General features: G+C 40.2%; 1 protein-coding gene across 4 annotated transcripts in view; it reads right to left on the bottom strand.

Moving 5' to 3' along the window:
* Positions 1-16,196, bottom strand: part of LOC311283901 (NACHT, LRR and PYD domains-containing protein 3-like) — a 91,364-nt gene that overhangs the window by 34,014 nt on the left and 41,154 nt on the right. The window contains exons 1-2 of one of the 4 annotated variants that reach the window (XM_084398662.1): positions 302-567; positions 23-112 (exon numbers count right to left, since the gene is read on the bottom strand). The exons of the other annotated variants lie outside the window; for them this stretch is intronic. The gene's annotated coding sequence lies outside the window, so the exon portion shown is untranslated. Of the gene's footprint in view, positions 1-22; positions 113-301; positions 568-16,196 lie in introns of those variants that run through there. 4 annotated transcript variants of the gene reach the window in all.

Genomic DNA, 16,196 nt, shown 5'->3' with positions numbered 1-16,196 from the left:
TTAATGTGTTTATTCATAGTACCTGCATCCTTCAGAAAAATCTTCATCTCTGGATTTTGTGTGTCATCCATGATAAAGCTGAACAGTTGAAACAGTCTGATCTCCACTGACTCTGGATGGAAATGAAAAACAAACACAAAACTAATGTAATTAAACATTGTTAAACATCTTCATAATCGATCTGACCAGATCGTGAAAGTTGGAGAAATAAATAGATAGAGATCTTTTGATAAATCATCATATACACGATACACAAAAGAAACGTCGTTCATTTCAGAGAAAATATTAATGTGGAAGTCACCTCGAGTACGCGAACAGTAACCTTTATCAAAATGTATCTACATGGTCAACCGATTCACAAACTCCTCCATCTGTTCCATCGAGTAGGCTATAGCTACACATGGAAGGAAACGATTATTTTATTAAAATGGCAAAACATCCGCTTTCTTTTACTTTCGCTCTGACAAAAACTTTTACTTTCTGTGACTAAAGGGGCACGTGATTAAACTGCTGAAGTCGCTGTAATCAGAGAATGTCCGTAGACGGGCTCTGGTAGTGTCAAAGCCCGTCTAGCCTGTTCACTCCAACGCCCAAGTCCTATTGGTTGTAGTTCCAATCAGAGGTCCACTGGGGGCGCTCGCCATGAGTGCAAAATGAATGGGAGTCAATGGGGCTAGACGGCTAAATTTGTCTCCCTCACCCGATTGCCGTTGAGAAATCTCAGATTTGATTGTAGGTTTTGCAAGTTCAACATGGATTATAGATCGAAAGTTGAATGAACGAGTACTTATTTCTTTTCGATTTCTTACAGGTTGAGTTGTTGTTGCCCATGACATGCTAGCATTCTGCTAATGACGTCAGCATTCTGACGTCATTGACATTTTGAAAGACTTTTTAAAGCAAATAAGTGACTCTAAAAAATCTAACACCAAGCAATGTGTAATTTCTTTGCATCCCCTTTCGAAAACAACATTCAAATTAGCAGTACTAGACAAAAAATTATATCCTAAGTAAAGTGGATTTTGAGCGGTATAGCTCCATAGACCTCCATTCATTCTGCACTCGTCATGTGAGCGCCCTCATATGGAACAAGAGTGGAACTGCAACCGGAAGTTTATTGAGTGGCACTGCTCCCCTCATTAGACGTTCTCTGGTAGTGTTGTAATGGTTGCCCGTATTGGCAAATGACTTGAGTTTAATCACCAGTAAGGTTTACAGTTAATAACTCCAGTCAGTTTTGTGTGCTGATAAACTCAAAACAAACATATTTATTACACGGATTAATGCATTTGTAGGAGCCACAGCCAACATTATGAAGCTGCAGACTCGGAGCCTGCAGCTACAGTCCCGCACCCAGAGTCCCGCATTCTCAGACCCCTCGTTTTTCGAGACAGCGCCTCCTGCTGTTCGGAAGATCGTATAACACCCTTATCCAAATGCCATTGAAAACAATAGGATGCAATATTACGGTCTCGTTTTATTTAAAGTTATCCAAATAAATATTTGCGTTCCCTGCTTAATGCATGTGCCAAAAAAAAAACTCATTGTGTTCTCTGACTAACAAATTACTCAGTAGTTGTTTTTTGAGCGTGGGTGTAATTGAAAGAAAATTACTGATGGAAGGGATACAATTACAGATTGAACTATCTTCTGAAAAATATTATGAGATATTATATTGCTACAATGTTTTTTTTTATTCAAATTCCAATTTTTCTTTCAGTTCAACCTATAATGGTCTAATTAACATTATACCATGCTAACATTACAAAACCTGTTTTTGATACTTTGAATGCGAAGCAAAACTCAAATAAGAATAGACAAAACATCAATAATAAACAATTCTGTACTTTATTTAACGATCACCTAAACATCATCTTGCTGTAAACAGGACAAAGCAAAGAAAAAAGGATGATCTTATGATCTTTCAAAAAGCAAAAAAAAAGATGTTTGCAAATGTTACCTTCATGTTGCACTGCTCTGCTGAAGTGTCCCTTAAGATGTTTTTGAACTTTGGACAACTTTGTGGGTTTGAAATATATGGGGGTACAGAATGGCCAGTGAAAATCACTGCAGCATTTATGACATTTCGACATTTCTGGAAGTGAATTCCCCCTTTGAATTGTTATATCCATCTTTTAAAAAAAGAGAGAGTCAAACTCAAATTCAAATTTTAAGACCACCCCACAGAGACCATACAGTCAAATTTCAGTCAATACAAATTAAAACAAGGAACCCAAACAAAAGGCCAAATGACACATTCTAGCTCACATGTTAATACCATAGACTGGTTAATACATAGTGAAGGCATAGTAAATTTGATTATTAGGCAATTGTATGAGTTGTAAATGGCTGGCAACAACTTCATATCACAGTTAAATTAATATTGATTCATTTTAATACTTACGTTTTATAAGAACTAATTTAAGTAGTCTACATAAATTATATAAAGTAAAATAATTACTCCGGCATTAATTAATTCAATTTATAGTTTTAGGAGAAAAGGTCCGGTAATTAAAAAAAGGTCAAACGGTAAATCTGATTAAATAATTAATGATGACATTCTTTGACATTAACACACTTAATGTATTTAATTGGTCTACTTTAATGTCAACTAATTTTAATCAAATTTTTACAATGGCTTGTCTACAAAAAGTCCAAGGTTAAAGGCTAACGTTAGCTATCAAAATATTTTCGGGGAAAAAAGGCGAAAAAACATACATTAACGGCTCAAATTTTGTTACAAACTATCTTTACAAATATTAAAGCGAAAAACGAGGGGTCTGAGAATGCGGGACTCTGGGTGCGGGACTGTAGCTGCAGGCTCCGAGTCTTCACAGCAGATTATTCATACCTGTGTTCGCCAGTAGAGGGCGGTGTGCGCTGTGTAGTGAAAGCGGGTGTTCGAGACAGGCGTGCAGATCAGGTCATCTGTCTATATCAGTCAGTCAGTAATAAAACATGTAAGCGTTCATAAGCCTATTATTCCACATCTCACTTAAATAGAATCTATGTAGCACTATTTTCTTCTTATTTAATAGGCTACTCTAAACCACTTCTACATTCCTCCTCCTCTTCAGATTCACTAAATAAACTTAACTATAATATGGACCTCAGATTGACCATGAGATTCCTTACTTGTTTAGCTCCAGTCTTCTTCTATACACAAATTTTGTGTGTGTGTATAGTTTCAAATAAGACCTACATGTTACCCCAAACTCTGTTAGCAATGCATTTAAAGACCTTTTTATATTTCTTCAACAAATAAAAGAAAACTGGCACTGGTGTTTGTTCCATGACTAAAAGCAAATTGTTCTCCCAACACATCCCACTCATTATAATCTTTTCTATTTATATAGGTTTCTTGAAGGAAAACATATTCATTATCTTTAAGTAATCTATCATCTGTCCATGTATTTAACAAACCTATTCTCAAACACTCCATAACTCCATGAACTGAGCGAGCGAATGCGTGAAGCGAAAATAACCAATAGTGTAAAATTAAGTGTAATTTAATCATTATACTTTTTTTTATGTACAACTGATGCCTTATTCGTACATACAGTACTTTCTTTTGAAATTGTCTTTAGCCAAAATAATTTTTTGTTTGTTTGTTTAAAAAAGCATTGTGTGCCGTGTTTAGTTTCTTCCCATTTCTGATTACTACAGTGGACAGCATCTGTATCTCACTCTTAACCCGAATTACTTGACTTTACTAGAAAATTGCACGGAAACCTGTTGCCTTAAACCATTTAAGTTTTTACACAAGGTGAAACTAAAGAGATCAAGCATAACACATTAAGTGGATGCAGTAGACAAATCAAGTTTACATTAGTAGTCTTTACTTAAAATCATTAGTTCATGTATTTCTTTTATTTGGAGTGTACGTTATATAAAATAACTTTTATGTTACACAGATGTTATATTTATGTAATGTCTTATACTATTTATATTTTGAGATTTATTGTAATAAATGCATTCTGTCACATAAATTGGAGGGGAAGAAAATGAAACCATTAATTTCAATGTTCCAATGTTTTTTTATTCATTGTTGACAAAAAAAAAAAAAAAAAAACAGGTAACACTTCAATGTAATAAACTTGTCAACCAAAAGACAAGTAAAAATAAGCATTGAAACTGCTTGCAAGTTCAATCAGAATGCACATAGCTTTTAGCATGGTTTCAATGTATAACTTCTTCCTCAATGATGATGTTCAATGACGCTTGATTGAGACGGAGAGAAGACGAGAGCACAACACCTTCATGCTCAATGAGGAGGATTCTAATGTCCAGATGGCAGAATGAGTCATCGTCATTAGAGTCCTAACATAAGAGCACAATCATGACATTTCTCATTAAACTAGATGTACCGCATCGCGGTACAAAATATGACCGCCGCTCAGGCCTGCACTGGCTTTCCACAAAAATAAATGACGTGGAGTAATTTGGCTGTATTGCGTGGTTATGTATATACCTAAAAAAAGTAATAGTATGTGCATGTCTGTCTGTGTGTGTGTGTGTGTGTTTGTGTATGTGTGTGTCTGTGTGTGTGTGTGTGTGTCTGTGCGTGTATGTATGTGTGCGTACATGTGTGCGCGTGTGTGTTTGTGTGTGTGTGTGTCTGTGTGTGTGTGTGTGTGTGTGTCTGTGCGTGTATGTATGTGTGCGTACATGTGTGCGCGTGTGTGTTTGTGTGTGTGTCTCTGTGCATATGGATTTGTATGTGTGTGTATGGGTGTGTGTCTGTGCGTGTGGATGTCAGTGTGTGTGCATGCTTGCGTTTGTTTGTATTCCTGCATGTGTGTGTGTGACAGTATCATCCTAAACCAGCAACCCTTCGCTCAACAGCACCATCTACAGGCCGATGAGTGTACAGTCACTAAATGTGCACATAAATGAATTTATTTTATACCCCCCCATGGATGAAAATCTACAAAACTTAGCAGAGGATACCCCCAGAGGATGTCAAGTTAATCATACACATGAAATATGGTGCAGTTCTGAACATCTCCACTGAAGATAGGGGCGATTAAAGCAGAATAATATTGCATTTTCATTTTTTATGGGAGGGGCGCAAATCACAAATGAGTGATTATGGGCTAGGTTGATGTGGGCCCTTAAGAGCAACATATCATAAAAATTTCTTCATCCTCGGTGCCACGGTTCAGGTAGTTATTTAGGAAAAACTGCATTTTTTTGGGTTTGGGGGGGCCCAGCGCGGGGGGGGAGTGGCCCCCGGGGACCAAACGAAATTTTTCCGTAGAAGTCTAGTGGGGCTACATGCCCACCAAATTTCATGTTCCCCGGTGCTTCGGTGTCCCTGGTATCGTTGACGAAAAATTTACGGGGGCCCTAGTGCGGGGGGGGGGGAGTGGCCCCCGGGGACCAAACGAAATTTTTCCGTAAAAGTCTAGTAGACGAACATACCATAAAAATTTCTTCATCCTCGGTGCCACGGTTCAGGTAGTTATTTAGGAAAAACTGCATTTTTTGGGGTTTGGGGGGGCCCAGCGCGGGGGGGGGAGTGGCCCCCGGGGACCAAACGAAATTTTTCCTTAGAAGTCTAGTGGGGCTACATGCCCACCAAATTTCATGTTCCCCGGTGTTTCGGTGTCCCTGGTATCGTTGACGAAAAATTTACGGGGGCCCCAGCGCGGGGGGGGAAGTGGCCCCCGCGGACCAAACGAAATTTTTCCGTAAAAGTCTAGTAGACCAACATACCATAAAAATTTCTTCATCCTCGGTGCCACGGTTCAGGTAGTTATTTAGGAAAAACTGCATTTTTTGGGGTTTGGGGGGGCCCAGCGCGGGGGGGGAGTGGCCCCCGGGGACCAAACGAAATTTTTCCTTAGAAGTCTAGTAGACCAACATACCATAAAAATTTCTTCATCCTCGGTGCCACGGTTCAGGTAGTTATTTAGGAAAAACTGCATTTTTTTGGGTTTGGGGGGGCCCAGCGCGGGGGGGGGAGTGGCCCCCGGGGAGCAAACGAAATTTTTCCGTAGAAGTCTAGTGGGGCTACATGCCCACCAAATTTCATGTTCCCCGGTGCTTCGGTGTCCCTGGTATCGTTGACGAAATATTTACGGGGGCCCCAGCGCGGGGGGGGGAGTGGTCCCCGGGGACCAAATGAAATTTTTCCGTAAAAGTCTAGTAGACCAACATACCACAAAAATTTCTTCATCCTCGGTGCCACGGTTCAGGTAGTTATTTAGGAAAAACTGCATTTTTTGGGGTTTGGGGGGGCCCAGCGCGGGGGGGGAGTGGCCCCCGGGGACCAAACGAAATTTTTCCTTAGAAGTCTAGTGGGGCTACATGCCCACCAAATTTCATGTTCCCCCGTGTTTCGGTGTCCCTGGTATGGTTGACGAAAAATTTAAGGGGGCCCCAGCGCGGGGGGGGAAGTGGCCCCCGGGGACCAAATGAAATTTTTCCGTAAAAGTCTAGTAGTCCAACATACCACAAAAATGTCTTCATCCTCGGTGCCACGGTTCAGGTAGTTATTTAGGAAAAACTGCATTTTTGTGGGTTTGGGGGGGCCCAGCGCGGGGGCGGAGTGGCCCCCGGGGACCAAACGAAATTTTTCCTTAGAAGTCTAGTGGGGCTACATGCCCACCAAATTTCATGTTCCCCGGTGCTTCGGTGTCCCTGGTATCGTTGACGAAAAATTTACGGGGGCCCCAGCGCGGGGGGGGGAGTGGCCCCCGGGGACCAAACGAAATTTTTCCGTAAAAGTCTAGTAGACCAACATACCATAAAAATTTCTTCATCCTCGGTGCCACGGTTCAGGTAGTTATTTAGGAAAAACTGCATTTTTTTGGGTTTGGGGGGGCCCAGCGCGGGGGGGGGGAGTGGCCCCCGGGGACCAAACGAAATTTTTCTTTAGAAGTCTAGTGGGGCTACATGCCCACCAAATTTCATGTTCCCCGGTGTTTCGGTGTCCCTGGTATGGTTGACGAAAAATTTACGGGGGCCCCAGCGCGGGGGGGGGAAGTGGTCCCCGGGGACCAAATGAAACTTTTCCATAAAAGTCTAGTAGACCAACATACCACAAAAATGTCTTCATCCTCGGTGCCACGGTTCAGGTAGTTATTTAGGAAAAACTGCATTTTTTTGGGTTTGGGGGGGCCCAGCGCGGGGGGGGAGTGGCCCCGGGGACCAAACGAAATTTTTCCTTAGAAGTCTAGTGGGGCTACATGCCCACCAAATTTCATGTTCCCCGGTGCTTCGGTGTCCCTGGTATCGTTGACGAAAAATTTACGGGGGCCCCAGCGCGGGGGGGGGGAAGTGGCCCCCGGGGACCAAACGAAATTTTTCCGTAAAAGTCTAGTAGACGAACATACCATAAAAATTTCTTCATCCTCGGTGCCACGGTTCAGGTAGTTATTTAGGAAAAACGGCATTTTTTGGGGTTTGGGGGGGCCCAGCGCGGGGGGGGAGTGGCCCCCGGGGACCAAACGAAATTTTTACTTAGAAGTCTAGTGGGGCTACATGCCCACCAAATTTCATGTTCCCCGGTGTTTCGGTGTCCCTGGTATGGTTGACGAAAAATTTACGGGGGCCCCAGCGCGGGGGGGGGAAGTGGCCCCCGGGGACCAAACGAAATTTTTCCGTAAAAGTCTAGTAGACGAACATACCATAAAAATTTCTTCATCCTCGGTGCCACGGTTCAGGTAGTTATTTAGGAAAAACGGCATTTTTGGGGGTTTGGGGGGGCCCAGCGCGGGGGGGGAGTGGCCCCCGGGGACCAAACGAAATTTTTACTTAGAAGTCTAGTGGGGCTACATGCCCACCAAATTTCATGTTCCCCGGTGTTTCGGTGTCCCTGGTATGGTTGACGAAAAATTTACGGGGGCCCCAGCGCGGGGGGGGGAAGTGGCCCCCGGGGACCAAATTAAATTTTTCCGTAAAAGTCTAGTAGACCAACATACCACAAAAATTTCTTCATCCTCGGTGCCACGGTTCAGGTAGTTATTTAGGAAAAACTGCATTTTTTTGGGTTTGGGGGGGCCCAGCGCGGGGGGGGAGTGGCCCCCGGGGACCAAACGAAATTTTTCCTTAGAAGTCTAGTGGGGCTACATGCCCACCAAATTTCATGTTCCCCGGTGTTTCGGTGTCCCTGGTATCGTTGACGAAAAATTTACGGGGGCCCCAGCGCGGGGGGGGAAGTGGCCCCCGGGGACCAAACGAAATTTTTCCTTAGAAGTCTAGTGGGGCTACATGCCCACCAAATTTCATGTTCCCCGGTGCTTCGGTGTCCCTGGTATCGTTGACGAAAAATTGAGTAAGGTGACGAAAAAAAAAAAAAAAAAATACTTTGACAATCCCTATATTACGGAAGCCCTAAGAGGCCATGGATTGTTATTTTTTTCTATCTTGTTTTCTCGTGATCACGACTTAATTTTCTCGTGATCTCGAGATAACAAAAGTTGTTTTCTCGTGATCACGACTTAATTTCTAATATATGATCTCGACATAAAACCGTTTTCTCACGCCGTAATGTGTATGTATCGCGATTCGCGAGAAAATCTCGCTCCTTCTGAATGTTGTGTATATCATGATGTAGCCTACGTGCGAGCTGGCTTCTTTGATTTTGAAATCTACTTCATAAAAAGCCCGCAGAAGAGATGGATTTTATAATTGCTTTGAGAGAGAGAGAGGTGTCCCAGAGGAGAACCTGGCCAGACTTAACTGAACCTCTCTGACCATTTCTCGGGTCAGCCGCAAAAAAACATTAATCTAAATCTTTCAAACATAATTCTGGTAGACATGCAGACGTCAACTGACAGCCTCCTCCTTCTAAGTGTCGGACACTAATGTGGAAGTCGCCAATCACTGACAGACATAGAACTATTTCATTTTGAGTGATCCTGTTATCAAAGTAAAAGCGAATGCGATCATCCATGATGCTGCTTTATTCTGCATTTGGTGCTTATACTGTTCTTGCCGACTACGCAGAAAAAAACAAGTCGTGATCACGAGAAAACAACTTTTGTTATCTCGAGATAACGAGAAAATTAAGTCGTGATCACGAGAAAACAACTTTTGTTATCTCGAGATCACGAGAAAATTAAGTCATTATCACGAGAAAACAACAGAGAAAAAAAATATTATCCATGGCCTCTTAGGGCTTCCGTACTATATGACCGCTTTCGCTAGCTACGCTAGCGGCGGTCATAATAACCATCAATACTGTTAAGCAACAGAGTCTAGTCATGAGACAATCAAACACACGAGGGAATGTGTGAACTGGTTATGACTGCTGGAGTATATTAAAGGGATAGTCTACCCAAAAATAAAACTTCCGTCATCACAATGATCGACACACACACTTAAAGCACATCATTTATGGTAAACACAGAAGCTTGTGCATGCATCACACACCAGAACAAACTCCATTGGTTCTCGGTCCTCACGCATGTTTTTTTGTTTCCGTGATTACCATACCTGATGTGCGTTTTTTTCTTTAGATATAGAAGTCTAAATTAAATCCGTTCATCATATGTGATTTGGATTAAACAGCTCGATTCATTTTAAGACGCCTTTATGACCATTTTGGATCTTTAAAGTTTTGGTTAAATTGACTTTCAATGGAGAGACAGAAACTTATCAGGTTCCATTATAAATGGAAAAAGGGATAGTTCGCCCAAAAATGAACATTTTCTGTTAATTTACTCCCTCTCAGGCCATCCAAGATGTAAAAACAGTAAAGAATGTTTTCAGCTGAAACCGTGGTCCTTGCTGATTCACATAATACAAGTAAATGACTACAGTCACTTTAAGAGTAAAAAAAAAAAAAAGATACAGACAAACCAAAATTAATACCCATGGTTCCTGATGACACATTGAAGTCTTATGAAGTGAAATGATTGGGCTCTATAAGAAACTGAACATTATTTACAACATTATTACCTGTAATCCACAACCTTGGCAAACGGTTCTGAGTGCGTTCCCGACAGTCTGGAGCCTGTTGTGGAGTGAAATATGAACACAAGTTACAAGTTACAACAAGAAATGGTCTACAAGAAAGCAGAACCAACCAAGCACAATCTTGACTGTATTGCACAACCAATGTTGTAGCATTTTGTGTGACATGTTTTCATTTCTTAAGCTGTGAAAACCAATTCAAGTGTATCATTTATTGGTGGACCTCATAAGTGGACCTTAAGTGCATTAAGAGTGCAGAGTGTTCTAATTCAGTGATTCTCAACCGGTGGGCCGCGGCCCTCTGGTGGGCCTCGGAGCGTCATCTGGTGGGCCGTGTAGGCAGTGGTAGACTACCCCCAAATTAATTTTTATTTATTTTTTAATTTACAAATCTTGTTATTTTCTAATTATCTAATTGTTCTTATGAATTTATATGATCAAAAACACTCAAGTCAAGTCAAAATGCATTATCTAAAAGCAAATTTAGGTTTAAATACCACAACACCAATCATGTCAGATTGAACGTTTGTTCGATCAGACACAGTAACATTACGTTACTGTAATATCGTTAATCGTTTTCTGAAAAGAAAAGCAGATGTGGGAGACAGACCTGTGCAGGGAAAAGCTTCGAAGTGTGTGGTGAGAAAATACGACGCTGAATACGTTCAATTTGGTTTTATAAGGGCAGGTACTGAGGGGGTCGCACACGGACGAGAAGCGCAGCGCTGCGTCTACAACTCGAGGTATCGAACACGCGCACTCTCTCAGTTTATGGCCAGCAATATTGTTATGTTTAAGGACATTACGAAATTAAGATAATGTCTGTACTATGTTATAATTGCAATTCAGTTTTCAATTACAATTAAATACAAGCGTTGCTGAGTCTGCAGTCTGAACACTTTACCTCAGGACGTACATTAACTGAATTAATTGAGAATCTCACCTGAAAATCCGGTCATTTTCATCCACGCAGCTGATTTCTGTAAATTTGAATATAAAACTAAATGTATCTTGCAGCACAGGTTGAAGTCAGTATATAGGCTACAATGACGCTTTGATACAAATATAATGTAGTAAATTTAATATAAAACTATGTAAATGGCGCTCTGTGGCGCGACAGGTTTTTGAACAGAATCTTGAGCCATAGCTGGCGCTGCGGACAGACGCCGCCGGTGTGCGTACACTCATAGACTGTGGTGTACACTCATAGAAAATAATGTGTTCGAATTTTAAAGACGTGCCGCTGCGCTTCTCGTCCGGTGTGCGACCCCCTTAAGTCGAAGGCGCATGTGGAGAAATGTTGTTGAATGTGGATTCAGGTGTTGAATGTGGAGAAATGTTGTCATATGAGGCGCTAAAACCATCAAAGCTGCAGAGACATTTGAACAAAACTGGGCTGTTTAATATTGTTTTAAACAGTCAAGTTCATGGGTGCGTTCTCCGAAACTACCTTAACGCTACGTCGTTCTTAAGTTGTACCTTAAGAAGTACCTTATCGTTAATACGTGGTTTCCGAAACCTTCTTAGTTAAGTATACCTTCTGTAAGTCATACGTTCGTAAGGTTGGTCTGGAGCGCTCTTAGCTATACCTTATCGCTGCTGACGGTTCATACCGCTAGTGGCCACCACTACGCAAAAAGCTTTTTTACATCGCAGTTTAATTACACATAGAAAATTTTATATGAACATTTAATATAAAATCTGATTTAGTATTAAAATTACATTTTTACTTTAGCCTACTTTAAAATTTTACACATAAAATACTTAAGTTGTTATAGCCTACACCCAGTGTATGGAAGTGTTTTCATTAATAAAGTTTCCATACACTAATGGTTGTTAGCTTTTTTAATTACTATCCTATAAGGCACATCAGCTGGCGAACCATTTGACAGAAAAGGCTTAGGAGTCTATATAAAGAAAGATGAGTTTACACAAACTTTATAGCTATGGCAGCGAGACAGCGAACTACTTGTTTTAAATCAAAGACGGCGCCGTCCGCGGAGCCAGTTAGTGTATGTCAACTACATGGCTGGTGGATAATCAGCATACGTTGTGGAGAACATTATGGCCGTGAGGGTTTGGGATTGCACACTTGCTAAATTATAAACACATACTCATATTTATTTCTGCATGTACATATTTCAATGAGCCCCGATAAATGCAGTTTGTACTATTTCTAAAACGCTTCTTTATAAAGAACATTGTTTTCTCAATACTTTACCTATACTGCTGTGAAGGAAAGAGCGCACAATCGATCATCGAGGCATCGATTTCAACCTATTCAGCACCTCCACCATGGACAGCGCCTGCTAAGGTCGAACTTAAGAAGGTTTACCTTAAGCAACATCCTAAGGTATAGTTCGGAGAACACACGTAGGAAATGTATACCTGTAGTTAAGGTGTACCTTTTGAGTCTTCGTAGCGCGCTAAGAGACAACGTTATCGGAGAACGCACCCCATATCACTAACTGTATTTGATAAATTACACTTACAGTATAGGCTATGTAAATTGGGGTGAATGAACTTTGTTGAACATTTCGTATCTATACCACGAATGTTATTTCTCGTGCCATTTATACGGCAACATTTTTTGGAGTGCATATGATATGCAGTTTTCGCGTGCATATGATACGCACTGTATGGCGTGTAATACGCACGCACTTCCCACCCCTAATCCTAATTATATGCACGCATATAAACATTTTTAGCATATAAATGGCACGAGAAATAACATTTGTGTTATAGTGATCGTGTTGCAGCGAATTGAGAGAATCCCCTCTTGTGTGTCTGACCTGTTGTTACAGGTATGTTAGCCTGTTATTGTTACAGGAATGGTTACTGAGTAAACCTGCAAAGTCTTTTTGATACAAGGACAGTTTTCATCTATATAGCTGACTCTGCTACAGTGGCATAACAGATTAACAGCAGAGTATATCATTGTACTTTTAGAATTTTCTGTTATTCTGGGTTCATAATATCATATGTGGAAAGGTGGTCCTCGGAATGTTTTTAAACACTCATTGGTGGGCCATGAGTTGCAAAAGGTTGAGAACCCCTGTTCTAATTCACAAGTAATAGCTAAAGAAATCGCCAACTTTTATCAGGATTTATATTCTTCGTCCTCTTCAATATTAGACTCTAATTTACTCTTTGAAAAAAAATGGAGAATCTGTTCCTCATATTATAGATGAACAGTTCAAAATGATATGTGATGCAGAATTAACAATTGAGCTTGATTCTGCTGTTATGTGTCTGTCACTGGATAAATCACCTGGCCCAGACGGTATTATGTCTAATTTTTATCGCCATTTTTGGGACTTATTAAGGGAATTTCTTTTTGCAACTTTTCAGGAAATTACTAAAACCTTGGTTTTGCCTAATTCAATGAGACAAGGTCTAATCACGCTTATTCCCAAACCAGGAAAAGACTCAGATTGTTGGACAATTTACGACCTATAACTTCACTAAACAATGAAATTACTAACCCACATATATAATAATCGCTTGAAACTTTATCCACAATTATTGGGGAGACACAAACTGGGCTCATTAGAGGCCGATCTCATTAGAGGGCAATGTTCACAGCACATCACGTGACAGTATCTTACGGTATATTTTGGTTTCAGAGGGTGGAGAACATAGCCTACATATTCATGAGTTTCCGGGGCATAGCCTACACGTGGAACTGATCATTTTAGTTCATGCTGCTTGTTTTTCAGCAGGTGTATTGGATTATTTTTAAAAAGGTAAATATGACAGTTTCAGTTTATAATGTTTTTATTCGTTTGCACTTCGTGTAATGTTAGGATAAAGCACAGAAAACTTCAACTAGTCATATACATTCATTTCATTTCGTTGTGCTTTTCCTTTGTACCTTGCCATGCTTTATAACCAGCAGGTCTGGCGCAAAATGTGGCAGCGGCACTTCCGGTGTATTCTCCAGCTGCCAGGGATTTTCTCATCTGCCGCTGACGAGTTATGATTCAATGTAATATTTTTACTATAAAAAGTGCATTTGAAAAACAAAACAAACGTTCAATAAACATTCAATTCAATTAAATCGTCCAATTAAGTCTCCATATCAACTGCGTTCAACTAAAACAAACCATTACTGCTCACCAAAAAGCCAACAAAATGTGTGGAACCAATGTTTTCTGAAATCATGCCTAATGTAAATTTGGATAGCGGCTCTTAAAGGGGAAATGCACAATAAATAATAAAGTGGCATAGCTTTAGGCCTATAATAGCCTAGACATTTTTTAAGCGCCACCTACTGACAGAAAGTGAATTTGCGTTTTCATTCAGTCCGTCTGCTGTTTTTGTTTTGTGCAGGTGTCTTCTAGCATAATTTCACAAAACAAAAGTCAGACCATTTTGTTTTTGCTTTAAATCTTGAAATTATACAATCTAATTTAAATAAAAAATAAATAATCATGCTACATGTGTGTAGCCTCTTTGTTTGCATCATGATTACATTTCAAATGGCTGGCGACAGATGTTATAGAGTAAATAAACAACAAATAAATTTGCTTAAAGGAAAAAAATTGGCTATCGGAATTGGCCAATTTGCTTGAAAAAATTTGGAATCAGCAATAGAAAATCATAATCGGGCCACCCTTATAAAAAATATTAAATAAAACATTATTAACAGTCTTTTCACTGTTTTCACAGTTTTTTTTCTTTTTCTAGTTTTATTAATTTGTAGTTTGTATTTTTAATATTAATGTAGGCTTATTGTCAGCGCACTAAGGTTTAAAAAGGGTAATTCGGCCGGCACATTCAATTTTTTTCCCATCCGGCCCTTTACCTAAAATGAGTTTGGTGACTGAAGACTGAATGGTGAACCTATTGGACACTGATGATGTAGTTGTATTATTTGCATACTGAATTGCCATTGATCTTCTGTCTTGCTTTTTCAAGTCCAAAGCTTATTGAGTCAATGTGTATTTTCTGTCACCCTCCAGAATGTCAGTTGCAAGCTCACCGTACAGCCGACCTGCTTTCACCCGGCTCATCTGAGTGGACAACCGCACAAACCGCCGCACAAAAACATATGAGGTGTCCACAAATAAAGTTAAGATTGGGTCTTTCTAAACGACCACCATCAGTGCCCTCTCTAATGGTGAGAGAACCTTTATGGCTCCAGTGGACGGCGACACCCAACTGTTTGAAACGGGTGTGGCTTATATTATTAAAAATTACATATTGTCCATGAAATTTGGACATGCGTGTACTTTTCTTGGTCCTGCATCCAAAAACTGCAAAACTGCTCCCTTTGAGTGTCCAGAGGAGGTAGAAAGCAAAAATGGCAAAAACAGCAGAATGGAGTATAGTAGAGTATATATCTCCCTGAAAGGACAAATTGAAAAAGTGAGTAAATTCATCTATATATCCTCTCAAAAACAGTATAAATTTAAGATAATCTCAGTCATCATTTTTATAGCTTTTTTTTCATAAATAAGTGAAAGGTGGATACGGCTTTTAATACATACAGGTTTAATTATGATCATGTTTTGTGTAAAGACACATTTTATTCAGATTCACAGCCAATGTTGTATAAATAATGCCTAAGCACTAGTAACTGTATTCACTTGCAGTGCATTAGCGACAATCTTCCCATTGTGAAGTTGTACATGCAGGTACTCAGGATGACGCGAGTCGCTGATGCAGAGGTCTCCGTCAGGAACTTGTCTCTGAGGTGTGGCCTCAAGGTCTTTAAGGAGTCCCTCTGGCGAGATGAGGCTCTGGTTGAGCTGGCCAAATTCAATTCATCCAGCTATTGAGCTGTGGAGGTACACAACATCATGCATCATGTTACCTTATTATTCCCTAATTGATCTGTCTTCATCTTCCTACTCTTGTAAGTGTACCAAGTGGATATACATTTCTGAACTTTTTATACTGTACATTCATTGGTACATCTCAAATTTTGGTCACACTTTAGAATAAGGCCCTATTAGTTAAAGCTGAAGTCCGTAACTTTTTTGTGTTAAAAATTATCCAAAATAATAAAAATAATAAAAAAACCATAACCAGCCAGTGTTCAAAACTATGTGCTTGCCTTAGCTCGATTCAAATTGGTTAGCTTTTAATAATGTTTTTAATTCCAGTGGCACTGGTGGATGTTGTCAGGGTTGTTGCAGGATGCTGAAGACGAGGACACAGGAACTTCAATGTAGTTGAAGTATTTACAAACTAAGCTTCCAGAAACATACAGGAACAAAGGAAAAACTCCAGGAATTCAGTACACACAACCATACATGGATGATGAC

This window comes from Rutilus rutilus, assembly GCF_951802725.1.
Source record: "Rutilus rutilus genome assembly, chromosome: 24".
NCBI lineage: Eukaryota > Metazoa > Chordata > Actinopteri > Cypriniformes > Leuciscidae > Rutilus > Rutilus rutilus.
Note: the sequence above shows the minus strand (reverse complement) of the source record. Positions and strands in the feature narration are given on the sequence as shown.